The 13322-nt window shown below is 42.1% G+C and overlaps 1 protein-coding gene across 6 annotated transcripts in view; it reads left to right on the top strand.

Moving 5' to 3' along the window:
• The first annotated feature begins 661 nt into the window (after window positions 1–661).
• The window catches only part of LOC113634885 (spermatid perinuclear RNA binding protein), an 84738-nt gene continuing 72077 nt past the window's right edge, over window positions 662–13322 (top strand). For 2 of the 6 annotated variants that reach the window (XM_047804687.1, XM_047804686.1), the window contains exon 1: window positions 1885–2021. The gene's annotated coding sequence lies outside the window, so the exon portion shown is untranslated. Of the gene's footprint in view, window positions 785–1883; window positions 2022–13322 lie in introns of those variants that run through there. The other 4 variants (XM_047804682.1, XM_047804684.1, XM_047804681.1 and 1 more) reach the window with 4 other exon arrangements.

The following is a 13322-nucleotide window of genomic DNA, read 5'->3' as shown; positions in this document are numbered from 1 at the left end:
AGTTGTTTGTAAACTAATAATCAGTGATTGATCAGTGGGAGGGACACAGTGACTTAGCATGTTTGCGTAAGCTCTCCATATGCTTTGGGGGATTCCTCTGGGTACTTCAGACATGCTTTGTAGTGTGAATGTGTGTATGTGTGTATAAAATGGGTCGGCACCTGTCATAGATGTCCCACACCTTATTCCCCAAGATTCCCTGTGAAAAACAAGTGCTACAGAAACTGGATATGTGGATGGATGGACAGATAGCTAGATAGACAGATGGACGGCAGACAGACAGGTAGACAGACAGAAAGACAGACAGATAGATAAATAGATAGATAGACAGACAGATAGATAGATAGATAGATAGATCTTTAATCTTTAATTTAAGTCATTAAATTTTTAAACAAAGCTTTTTCTTAATACTCTACTTTATTAACAGTAAAGAAAACTACATTAAATAATTAAATTCAATTGATAATGATTTAAATGGTGGATTTATTTATTTACTTATTTATTTTTTATATAAGAAAAGTATAACAACTCCAACAGGGCTAATATCGTGCTAATAAGAGCGCTACGTCGATACAGTATTATGTTGAGTTAAGCTAATGCTAGTAGACTCCTGCAGTCGAGCAGGTGCACCGTCTGGACCAATCAGAATACGGAGTGGAGGATCACGTGACCGGCACCGCGGTCGGGACTCAGGAGAGAGCGTCAGTGAGACACAGACGGACTGAGGGGAAGACGGGACCCGGTGGTTTATCCGTGTGTGGAGACGGAACGCGAGGCGCTCGAGGTAAGCGCTGCGGTTATAAACGCGTATTTACGCTCATACGGCACATCAGGTTGGGTTTAGTGTGAGACTGAGTGTTTTCTGTGGGAAACTGGAGCTGTTTTCGGACATCATCATCATCACTGTGAACACTGCGGTCCTGTTCCACACACACACACACACACACACACACACACACACACACACACACACACACACACACACACACACACACACACATACATACATACATACACACATACACATACTCTCTCTCTCTCTCTCTCTCTCTCTCCTCTCTCTCTCTCTCTCTCTCTCTCTCCACACCACACACACCACACACACCACACACCACCACACATACATACATACATATCTCTCTCTCTCTCTCTCACTCCTCTCTCTCTCTCTCTCACCACACACACCACACACACAGCATACACATACTCTCTCTGCTCATCGTACTCTCTCTCTCACACACAGACACCAGGACACACCACACACAGCATCAACATACACATAATACATAATCTCTCTCTCTCTGCTGCTCTCTGCTCTCTCCTCCTCTCTCTCTCTCTCTCTCTCTCTCTACCACCACACACACACACAACTACCACATAAACTACTCTCTCTCTCTCCTCACATTATACAACCACACACACAGCAACACACTCTCCTCTCTCCTCCTCTTTCTCTCTCTCTCTCTCTCTCTCACACACACACACACACATACACATACTCTCTCTCTCTCTCTCTCTCACACACACACACACACACACACACACACACACACACACACACACACACACACACACACACTGATTAAACACTGAGCCGTGGTGTTTATACTCTGCTTGGTGTACCGCAGGATCCTGACGCCTACTTGAATAATTTATTATTTACGATCTGACTTTAAAACACAGGACTTAACGTGTGTGTTATGTTATAGACATGATTATAGTTTATATGTAAACGCTCTATAGCCAGATCGCCTAAATGACCCGTAATGACTGAACACGAGTTCATGGTGCTGATTTATAGGAAGTGCTTCACTGAGACCGGCTTGTCACCAGTGTTGATGTTTTCGTCCAGCACTTTTCTCTCATCAGCGCATGCGCACTGCTCCGCACTCGAGTCTCACGCGTGCAGGTTTTTAAACCGTGACACAGACGTGCGCGTGAAGCCGAAGACGTTCAGTGTCGTCTGCACGAGCGTCAGTACAGTTCACTCTTATTAACCTCTGTGACTTCTAGAGAATAAAGTAGGTTATTTTTATTTATATGTTTACTCAACCCGATGTCATCGTTAGCGTGTGCTGTGGTGTGACGTGTTAGTAACATCATTATTAATTAAGGATATTGACTTGTTAGCATGTGAGCTAACGGTGACGTTTCTGAGGTAATTTTTTGAATGACGGAACAGGTCACTCGGTCTGTAGCTTCGGTTTGTAGCTTTTACTTTCGTTCTCAGTCATTTTTCTCCTAATTTCTTAGAGTTTGTAAAAGTGGTAAAAAGAGTTTTTGTCCCCGTTTCATTAGCTAACCGGTTTGACCGTTGATTGTTTCTTGGCTTTCAGTCTCGCGCAGGTTTTGACCGTTGTGACGTCACGCAGGCGATCCAGCAGGTGTCCATGGCTTCACTTCCGCACTTCCTAACTTTGTAAACAATGCTGGTGTCTGTTTGATTGATTAGTCGATTGACTTTGAAGTCATTTTGCTGCGTTATAAGCTGAGCGCTACTGTCTCTACTCCACACGTTTTTATTTATTCTGTATATCCTGTTTTCGATACGGAACTGATCCTGTGTCAGGTGTCTTTTGTGTTGGTTTCCTTCTGTCTTTTATTTGACACCTTCGGTTGCTGCTGCGGTTGGAAATGTTGTTTAAGATAGTAACAAAACGAATTGCGTTTCATTTACGAGAACGTCAGGTGTCGTAAATATTGATGCACTGATTACCTTTAATGGTTTCATTAATATTTACCTACATGACGTGTTTAGCACCTCTGTGTTTATGATGAAGACAAATCAATAAAAGATAAAAAAAAAATCAATAAAAGATCAAAAAAAGATTTGGGTTGTGTTCAGAAAAATCCCAATGAAGTTGATCGTCTCTGTTTGTCTGACTTGCTCTCTTTATCTTATGCACTTTCTCCTTCACCTGACATTTTTGTTCAATTTCTATTCTTCTTTTCTGTCTCTCCATTAGAGAGGAACGCTGGAGGAGGGCGGGGATGTCGTTACGGGGAGGGGAGGCGCGCGCGCGCGAGAGCATTCTAGCATAGGAGTAGAGAGAGCGATGAGAAGGAGTAGAAAGAGGGAGAGAGGAGAGAGAGAGAGGAGCAGAGAAGAGAGAGCGACGCATGAGCACTCCCTCTCTCTATTTACGCTCAGACGCTCCTAGCTTAGCTCGCTCTCTCTCTTTCCTCTCTCAGAGGAGATGTGAGGCTGAGGAGGCTAGAGCAAAGAGAGCGAGGGCGAAGGAGCGATACAAGCGCTCAGAAGCGAGCACGACGCGAGCGCGAAGACGATCGAGAGCAGGAGAACGGACCGGGAAAAAGAGAGAGAAGAGAGAGAGAAGGCGAAGGAGAAATCGAGAAGAGCACGATGAGAGAGTAGAACAAAGCGAGAACACAGAGGAGAGAGGGAAGCGAGAGAGAAAACAAAGACGAGAGGGATAAGAGAGAGAGCGTACTCGAGAGCGAGTCAGACGCGCACGCGCGCGCGCGCGCGCGCGAGCGCAGGTCTCTCGGTGTGTGTGTGTTTGAACTGTTTGTTTGGCATGAGGGCTGGAAATAGCCTGTGGGCAGATTGTGTATCCTCCGGTTGAAATGTTGAGGATGTCGCTGTTTGCACTGGAAGAATTTCACACACGCACACAGTGAGAGAGAGAGGGAGACGTCCACACCGAACTCCTTCAGTAGTCTGCTTTCTTTTGCGCTTGTCCTTCTTATCTTCTGCTTAAGCATATTTAATGTTCTGCGGTCGGTTTGAAAGACAGAAATCAATGAGGGTATCAGCTCACGGTTCAGCTCCGATGTCCTGTTTTCCATTATGTTTCTGCTGGAAGGAGAATCTGGTAATGCATCAGCATAGTGTAAACTGCCATGGTCAGAGGGTAGAGGTCAGAGGTCACAGGCCATGTTCTCCACCAGTTTCACCACCATCTGATGTCTCTGTCCTCCACCACTATATGATGGTGTGTGAGCTCTTCGACCAAAAGGCCGTGTTTAAAGAGTAAAATGTCAAATTCTCTAATTCCTCTCATCAAAGATAGACGCTAACGCTCCGTCCTTCCTGCGTGAAACATCATCAGCATTCTGAGGCGTCTCCAGGCGTGCGCTCGTGCGTCATGTAATTTGATAAACGTGTCTAATTTGTAGCAGTTTAATGATAATGATTTCCAGCATTAACATGTTTTTGTAGCTTCAGTAGTCCAATTACAAATCCAATTTTAACAAGCGCCTCTAAATGCACTTGTACATTGCCTTAATTATTTTTAGTGCTACTGATGGATGCTGCTCTGGAGCAATTTTCTGACATTTCACACAAGAGCACACAGAAAGAGGAAGTGAGAGTGTGTGTGTGCAGGGTGCATGGAAAAAGGGTCGTATTTTCAGTGATATAACAGCACAGATTTCTGTCTTTTTATCAGTTGAATGTTTGAAGAGGTCTTTGTCTATCCCTGTTTTCTCCCCCCACCCCCTCCACACACCACCACTCCACCCCCCGCTGATCAGTTCTATTCCTGGCTCTCTCCTGGAGCTGATGAAGAAAGTGAAGCCATCAGCAGCAGAAGGTTTTTAGCAGCGCATCCTGATGTAGAGCTCAGACGCTTTCAGTGTTCTCTTGCTCTAGATCATTTTCACATTCCGGATCACACTGAATATGATTGTCACAGTATATTATAAAGAATTGTACACGTGCATAAATCTTTTTTTTTTTAAGCAAACTCTCATTGAGAAGGAAACATATGAAGCTCCAGGGCTTGGAAAAGACTCTCTAAATAGGTGGTGTTCTGAATAGCACACAAGTGGGAGTAACCATCATTTGAAGTGTCCTAGATAAGTGCATTTTGTGTTTGTGAAGATTGCACAATTGCTAGTAACCACTGCAACATGCCACGTTAGTGTGTTATCGTACGTATGACTATAGACTGTATTCAGACAGTATTAAGCTGTCATGGTGTCATTTCCTGTTGTATAGGAGCTACTTTGTCCTCTGAGAAAATGATTCTCTGATATTTGTTAATTCTCCTTACGTTGGAATAAAGGCAGTTTGTCCGATCGCTACGTTTACTCTCATAGCATGTGTATCAGCGATCCTCCATCAGATGATTCCTTTTCCACCAAACGAAAAATGGATGCTTTACAATTTTAGATTGTAGCTAGATTAATACCATGGCACTGAAACAAGGGCCAGCGTCTCTTCTATACCTACTCCAGTGCTGCCGAGACAGATTGGATGCCATGTTGCGAGCTATCACATGACTGTGTGGTGCAAATATCTAGTTATGTAGGAAAAGCTACCTTTTAGAAATTCACTGCTCTTGTAGGTATTTTACTGTGGTTCGGATGTGAGTTTTATCACTGAAAAAATATATTACAGATGTCCTGCTGATAAACTCATCAAATCTGAATAGAGCAGAAGCTATTTACTATACAGTATATTCTCCTTGTGCTTCGGCCTCGTATGGTGCGAGTGGAGACTTAATAGTCTGGCTCATGGTGTGCTGAAACAAGTGGGCTATCCAGCCTGTATACACTCATAAAGACACTGTTTTACAGATGTATTCTGAATAAAACATACACAGACTGCACTGTGACTGAGGAACCGCACCAGGCTAAATATAAAGAGCCCAGTCAAGTAGCTAAGAGGAAAATCGAAAAGCGTCTGGTCGTGTTTGTATTGGATCCATTCACGCCGACGACAAGGGCATCTTTGTTCTTGGGAAAGGAAGCGACCTCCTGCAGACCCCTCTGTGCCAAGCGGCTCAGCCACCTTGTTCGAACGCAGCGAGCTTGGGTTCAAGTGCTCTCTCAGATACTCTAAAACTCCACACCAGCCCGGGCTTTAGGTAAAAGTGCACCATGTCTCTCAGAGCACAACGGAAAGTATACAGTTCTGTTCTATATCAGGGTGTGTGTGTGTGTGTGTGTGTGTGTGTGTGTGTGTGTGTGTGAGATAGCAAAGCAGCAGCAGAAACGCATCCAGAGATGAGAAACTGGATCTAGAGCAGGCACAGGGCACGGATGACCTTGTAAGGTATCTTACACTCCAGAGACAGGGACATAGCAGACATGTGCGTGTGCATAGCAGACACACACACACACACACACACACTGTGCACGGAAACAGCAGCATGTCTAAACATCAGGAATAACAAATTGCCTTCTCAGGTCATGGATGAAAGAGAAGTAATCACGCACATAGAGTACACGGTGTACGCACATGCCTTGTTATTAAATAGAATTAATAGAAACAGCTTATTTTTTATTTTATACTTGTACATTCACTTGTGTGTGAAAAGACAAAAAAAATTTCCCCAAACTAAAGTTGTTTTAGACTACACAGCGGTGACACTAACGACTATTTTTCCTGCCTGAGATATATATTTGCATGTGATTTTACATTCCTCACTATGTTTAGGCTAGTCAAGTTTAAGCATTCAAAAACCACAAAAATTAAACAGGGCACAGAACTTCCTCTCAGCTCTGTCTGCTTTTATGACTCAAGAATGAACCCAGTGTGACTCAAAAGGTTGAGAAAATGACCAGGCGAAAACGGTGTTGCGTCACCGCTAATCAGCTACAATTTTTTGGACGCTGAAAAAAAACCATTGGATGTTAAATGAAGTTTAGTCAGCCTGCTAGGTGGCTCTGCAATATCCCAGAACAGCTTATCTATTGTGATGGTAATAAATAGCTAATTAAAAGTTGCTCTTAAAATGCTCCGTACTGTCGCATCTCATTTCCTGATGAACTTTACAGTTGTTAATGACCCGAACACCACCCGACCACGACACGCTCCTTCGCCTGTGCAGAGTCGCGCACAACATCTTTTTGCGCCTGTTATCGTGACAGAAGTTATCGTGGAAACCACAAACAATCGGCGCTCTTAATTTTACACAGACGTACACAGCTCCGTATTTGGGAACTCCAGCATGAACAAAGAGACATGTGAGAGAAATCTCACAAGGAGTTTATAAAAGTCATCTGAAAAACAGAGTTGATTTGTAGCTATGGGAAGTGCGCTTTAAAAAGAATCAGGGATTGGATTTCAAGAGTGATAATTGCTTTTCAAGCCTGAAGCAGCAGCAGCAGCAGTAACTCCCACTGGCTGCTCCTGCCTTCCTTCACCCAAAGCCCCCCACCTCCCTTACCCACCGTCCTTTCGTACGTACAGTTAATGAAACGACCTTAATGGACACGTGCATTCCGTAGATTCTCAGGGTGCAACGACCGTGCGATTCGGATTAATGCACCGATTTAAAAGGCAGAAATCGAAACAAAGCATTAATAATTTACATTTTTAAACTGATGTATAAATAATTGAATAGGCTAGAAAGCAGATTCACTCGTAACTCTGATAATGGCACACAGAGAAATTTTAAAAATAGCAGTCACAAATAAACGATAAAAAACATCCAGAGTATCACATCATGATCATGAGCATCAAATCGTTGACTTACAATCCATCCCAGGCCATCCTTAAAAATATTTTGGTTTGCAGTAACAGTAAAAATAAAAAAAAAAGGGTCGGTAGGTAGGTCTATTTTTTTTTTTCAAGTTTCAATGTAAAAAAAAAAAAAAAGTACCACAGTTTTGGTGACGGTGATTACGTCGGTATGACCTTAAACAAATTAGCATATCGTGACGTCACTGACTGGGTCTTCAACCCGTGCCTTCGGGCGCATCGTTGCGAACCTTACCTGGACAGTTTTTCCAGAACTCCGTGCCAAGTTAAAGCGGTGTCGAGCTGTTAGCTGTTTTGATTCATTTTTTAGATGTATTATGGCGCCCGAACCCGTACGACTTTGAACGGTGACCGCGAACATTTTGTTTACTGCAGCCGCAGCCATCATTACCGAGCGTGAACCGTCGACTCTCACAGTGTGACATCCGGTAACGAATAGTGTAAACATAGATGACGTCACGGGTTTTTATTTAAAAGGAAGAACGTAGCTTTCGTTTGTATGTAGGCCTTGGCAATTTATTCAACTATTATTCTTTTGTATTAGTTGTTTGAAGAGTAAAAAAAAAATTGGTCGGTTTTAACGCAAATTTACAACCGGCAAGTCGGTCAGACTTAATGCAAAAAATAAAAATAAAAAATTTGAGTCAGTCCTAAATTGACAGGTCGGTCGATTTACAGCAAACAAGAATATTTGTAGGATGGCTCCATTCTATGGAAGCTAGAGATTTTTAGTAGATCCCCTTTTTTAACTTCATAATTTTTGTAAAAAGATGTAATACTAAAATCTTTAATTGTGTATGTTTAATTGTTTATCTACAAAAACGCCTGCGAATGTGAAATATCTTGATGAGTAAAGATTATAGGTACACCAAATTTCCACATTCCTGCCTGCTCTATTAACATGACCTTAGCATGACAAACAAACCCCAAACCCCAAACCCCAGCAGGCCAGGCTTTGAATATGTGTGGTTAGGATCTGCACTGACAGTCATGCAGCAGACAGAATCTTTCACCCAAGCAGTAATCCTACTACTGTAGCAAGCATCTCAATGCTCAGTTTCTCCGGCGGCTGTGAAGTGTTGTCTGGATGGTAATTCTCATCCTCAGCACACTGTACCCACACAGTTCTCATCCAGGCGACCTGAATGTTCCCCTGGGGTTCCTTAGGGCTGCAGAGATTTGTTTATGCAAAATCCAGAACAGGCTGAAACCTGCGCGGACATGGAAAGCTTGTCCTCCTCCGCTTTCACACAGTCTGCTTAAAAATAACACACACAGTGTGAATGTTATCAGGTTTTATTCTTCAGGTATTGTTGGAATTCTTTTAAGGCAAAGACTAGGGCTGGGCGATAAAACAATAACGATATGTATCGCGATAGACACAATATCAATAAAAAATGTGTTCGATAAAATGTTCTATATTTTTTATACTTCGTCGGAAGAAAATGGAGGTCGTGAAGCTCGTGAAGTTTGGTTACATTAATGAAGGCACTCACTCTCTGGTAACCTAGCAACGTAGGGAGTGACACGCTAACAGCCAATCATGTAACGGTATCACGTTCGGTTGCGCCATATCGTCGTCTCGTGCCGGTCTGCTGGATTCGTCTTCAGTAACCGGCGACTGATGAGCAGAAAATGAGCCGCAGCGAGCGAGAGAATTGTTAATAAAAGAGCAAAAATCAGCGACTTTTTCATCTTTCTGCAGGTTTTATATTCCACACAATGTTACTGTAGTGTCTCAGGTTTGTGTTTTATATTACAGACGTATCTCAGTCTACCTCAGGTCTGTGTTTTATATTACAGACGTATCTCAGTCTACCTCAGGTCTGTGTTTTATATTACAGACGTAGCTCAGTCTACCTCAGGTCTGTGTTTTATATTACAGACGTATCTCAGTCTACCTCAGGTCTGTGTTTTATATTACAGACGTATCTCAGTCTACCTCAGGTCTGTGTTTTATATTACAGACGTATCTCAGTCTACCTCAGGTCTGTGTTTTATATTACAGACGTATCTCAGTCTACCTCAGGTCTGTGTTTTATATTACAGACGTATCTCAGTCTACCTCAGGTCTGTGTTTTATATTACAGACGTATCTCAGTCTACCTCAGGTTTATTTCTCTTTACAAAACTCTGCACATATTTTACACACTTTATTCACCAGAAGGTGAACAGCTAGTGAACTTCCTCACACTAAACCTGCACTAAATTCTCAGCTTTCTCTGTTTATATTTAACACTTCGCACTATTTTATTACACTTTATTAAACATTTTTTACATTTTCTGTCATTTCTCACCTTAAATGTTAAGAGATAATAGTTAAGTGTTCATTGTGACTTTAGACTTATGTTTACATTATAATTATTGGAGGTTTCCTGGTTGGTGACATTTCTGTCTTAATAACTGAGGGGATTCTGATCAGAGGAAGGTTAAGTTTCAAATAAAAAGGTTTAAAACTAATAGATTTTTCTCCTGGTCCTTATTTTAAATGGGTCATAAAAATATCGATAATTATGGATATCGACCGATATGAAGCACTGATATCGTGATACGGTTTTCAGTCGTATCGCCCAGCCCTAGCAAAGACTTTATAATGCATTTATATGTTAAATCTGAAATGAAAGTTTGACTCGACAGCTTTTATAAGACATCAGCAAAAAATAATCGTCTGTCCGATTAAAGGTGCCGTAGGCGATATTTGTACTTTCTTACCGATACTAATAATGTGGAAAATGTTTAAAAATTGTTTTTCTTTCAGACCGATTGTATTATGAAGACTTCTGTCTTGTTACAATTGCCTCTTGTCAGTCATCGTATAGCCACGCCCTCAACACCACGACACAGCCTTGTAGCAAGTCACATGTATAATGACAAGTTATAGATAACTCGAGTTTCAAGCAGCTGAACACCCAAGAGTACTTACACAATATCCTCACAGTCCTCGGTAACCACATTAGATTGATAGGTGGAGCTTTGGTAAAAAAAACAAAAACATTCATTTAGCAGACACCCTTATCCAGAGTGACTTACAATTGTATTTCAATGTATACAACCTAGCAATTGATGGTTAAGGGCCTTGCTCAGGGGCCTAGCAGTGGCAACGTGGGATTAGAACTCACAAGGCTACAACGTCCCCATTTTAAACTTCTGCACCTTTTAAAGATCTACAGCCTTTTTAATGAGAGGCCATCCTTAACAATATTCTTGTTTGCCGTAACCCGACCGACCCTGTCAATTTAGGACCGACCGACTTGCCGGTTGTAAATTTGCGTTAAGACCAACCATTTTTTTTACTAATACAAAAGCAGTAAAATAATATTAATTATATTTTAGTAAGTATTGTAAATATATAAATTGGCCTACATACAGACGAAGGCTACGTTCTTTCTTTTAACTAAAAACCTGTGACGTCATCTATGTTTACACTGTCGGTTACCGGATGTCACACTATGGCCTGTGTGTTCGCTTCGTCTCATTCTCTCTCATTCACTGTCAGAGTCAACAGTTCACGCTCGGTAATGATGGCTGCGGCTGCAGTAAACAAAATGTTCGTGGTCACCGTTCAAAGTCATACGGGTTCGGGTGCCATATAGTACATCTAAAAAAATTAAAACAGCTCGACACCACTTTAACTTGGCACAAAGTTCTGGAAAATCTGTGCCCAGCATCAAAATAAGTTTCGCGATGATGCGCCCGAAGGCATGGGTTGAAGACCCAGTCAGTGACGTCACGATATGCTAATTTGTTTAAAGTCATACCTACGTCATCACAGTCACCAAAATTGTACTTTTTTTTTTTACATTGAAACTTGGAGAGAAAAAAAAGACCCACCTACCGACCCTTTTTTTTTTTTTCCCTTTTCCCACTGTTACTGCAAACCAAAATATTTTTAAGGATGGCCCGCCTGTGTGTGTGTTGGTTTCCGATCATTTCACCTGTCGTACATGTCAATTAATCCCTATTTGGAGTTCATGTTGAAATGTGTCTGTAATTGCTGATATAGATATTCAATTAAAGTGTGCAAGACCAAGCGCATCCCTATCAGATGGAGTGTATAATTTAATAAAGGAGGTTTCCAGCACTGCACCGCAATGCACCGTGCCATCACTCGGGTGCAGAGAAAGAGAAGAAGAGAACAAAAGTGGGAAATAAAGGCATGGAAGAAGAAGAAGAAGAGTAGACACTGTGCTTTGTTCTGCTTCCCCTGCTTGTCACTTTGGTAGCCTGCAGGGAATTAACTAATTACAGTAGGTCTCCTCCGTTGTTCCTATTTTGGAAGATGAAAGAGGGATGTGTTTGGTTGTGGCCTGTAAATGAGTGCGGGGAATATTGATGAAGATGCATTTTGAGTTTTGATGCGATTGTCCTGAGCATCGTGGATTTCTCTGTCGTTTGCTCCTGAAATGGTTAAGATTAATAAAATGTAGAACAGAAGCCTGGGCTGCTCTTAAAGACATTTTTAGATCTTTGGTTTGTGTGGGATTTTGTTTTATATGTAGAGTAGCGTGTAGGCTTCAGACGTCGCATGCCGACGCACGTCGATTCCATCAGCCTGCTTTTCCAGCTAAGTACATCAACCGATCATTATGGCAGATATGATTTACTGCTTATTATCTGGAGAGAGAAAAAAAATCATCTCTACGACATTTTAACTCCGCTCGTTAAATTGGCTGTGAACTCGCATGTCTGGAGAAGCCGAGGCAGACGCTTGCTAATTAAACCTCGTCATACTGGAATTGCTTCATGTTCTAGGAGAGGTTTCAGGATCATGTGACTTTCTATCATCTGTAGCCCCATTCAGGGGATATCGAGCCGGCTTTCCTCTGCGAATGCGTTCGACATACAGCGTAGGATTACGTGAAACTTGCAGAATGGCTACAGATAGGGCGATGTAAGGAGAGAGAGAGAGAGAGAGAGAGAGCATTTCCGTGACGATCTTACGGCGGGATGAAAAAGGATGCAGCATAAAATCTCAAATTCGTTTTACCTTTATGTCTGTGTGAAACCGTGTCATATCAAAAATACACAAGGGCCAGTCACCTGATACTGTATACGAAATTCAATTGCAGTCGAACATCTGTAGTTGTAACCGGATTGCGTTAACACATTTTTTTTCCCCGTGTTTGGTGGTTGAAAGCGTTGCTGCTCGTCACCTCTCTGTCCTCTGACCTGTTTACGCTTCTTTCAGAAGAGTTTCCAGCTGCTTCACTTTCTCTGTTCTCTCATTCTGTGAATATTTGTTGCAGTGCGTTGTCGGTTTCGTCGCACGTTTATAACGTAATTTGCAGGCATACAGTAGCTAGCTGCAGAGCTTCTTAAACTTTGTTAAAGACTGAAAAAAATTAAAAATGTTAATGATAACAGTACCTGCTCAGGTACAGAATGACAAACCTGACCTTTCTTCCTCATTGATCGTGGGAGAGGAGTTTGTATTTAAAGTACTAGGTTTATCCAATCAGGGTGGTGGGCCTGCAAAATGCAAATGACAAAAAGGTTAATCCAGGGTTTAGAATGTACAGTACAGTGTGAAATGTCGGATTATGAAGAGCCCGGATTGTTAGCCCCGGTCGAAGCAGGAGCAGTGTGAAACCTCAAACAAGAAAACCCAGGATTCCCTTTACCCAGAGTTTATACAGTAATCAGGTGAAAGGGAGAACTGCAGTGTTGAGACACCGATCATACTGTATGTATCATGGTCAAAGAAGCTGCAGGTCAGTCATCATCTGTTTGTGGGTTAGACTTTGGACACCACGACAAAGATTTTTATCTATACAACTAACATCAACGGTTCCACCAAACCTTTTTTTAGGAAGTGAATAAAAGGAAATAAAAGAGTGTGGTTGTGCTCAGATTGGTGGCACAGTGGAGT

The sequence above is a fragment of the Tachysurus fulvidraco genome, chromosome 20 (genome assembly GCF_022655615.1).
Source record: "Tachysurus fulvidraco isolate hzauxx_2018 chromosome 20, HZAU_PFXX_2.0, whole genome shotgun sequence".
Taxonomy (NCBI): Eukaryota; Metazoa; Chordata; class Actinopteri; order Siluriformes; family Bagridae; genus Tachysurus; species Tachysurus fulvidraco.
Note: the sequence above shows the minus strand (reverse complement) of the source record. Positions and strands in the feature narration are given on the sequence as shown.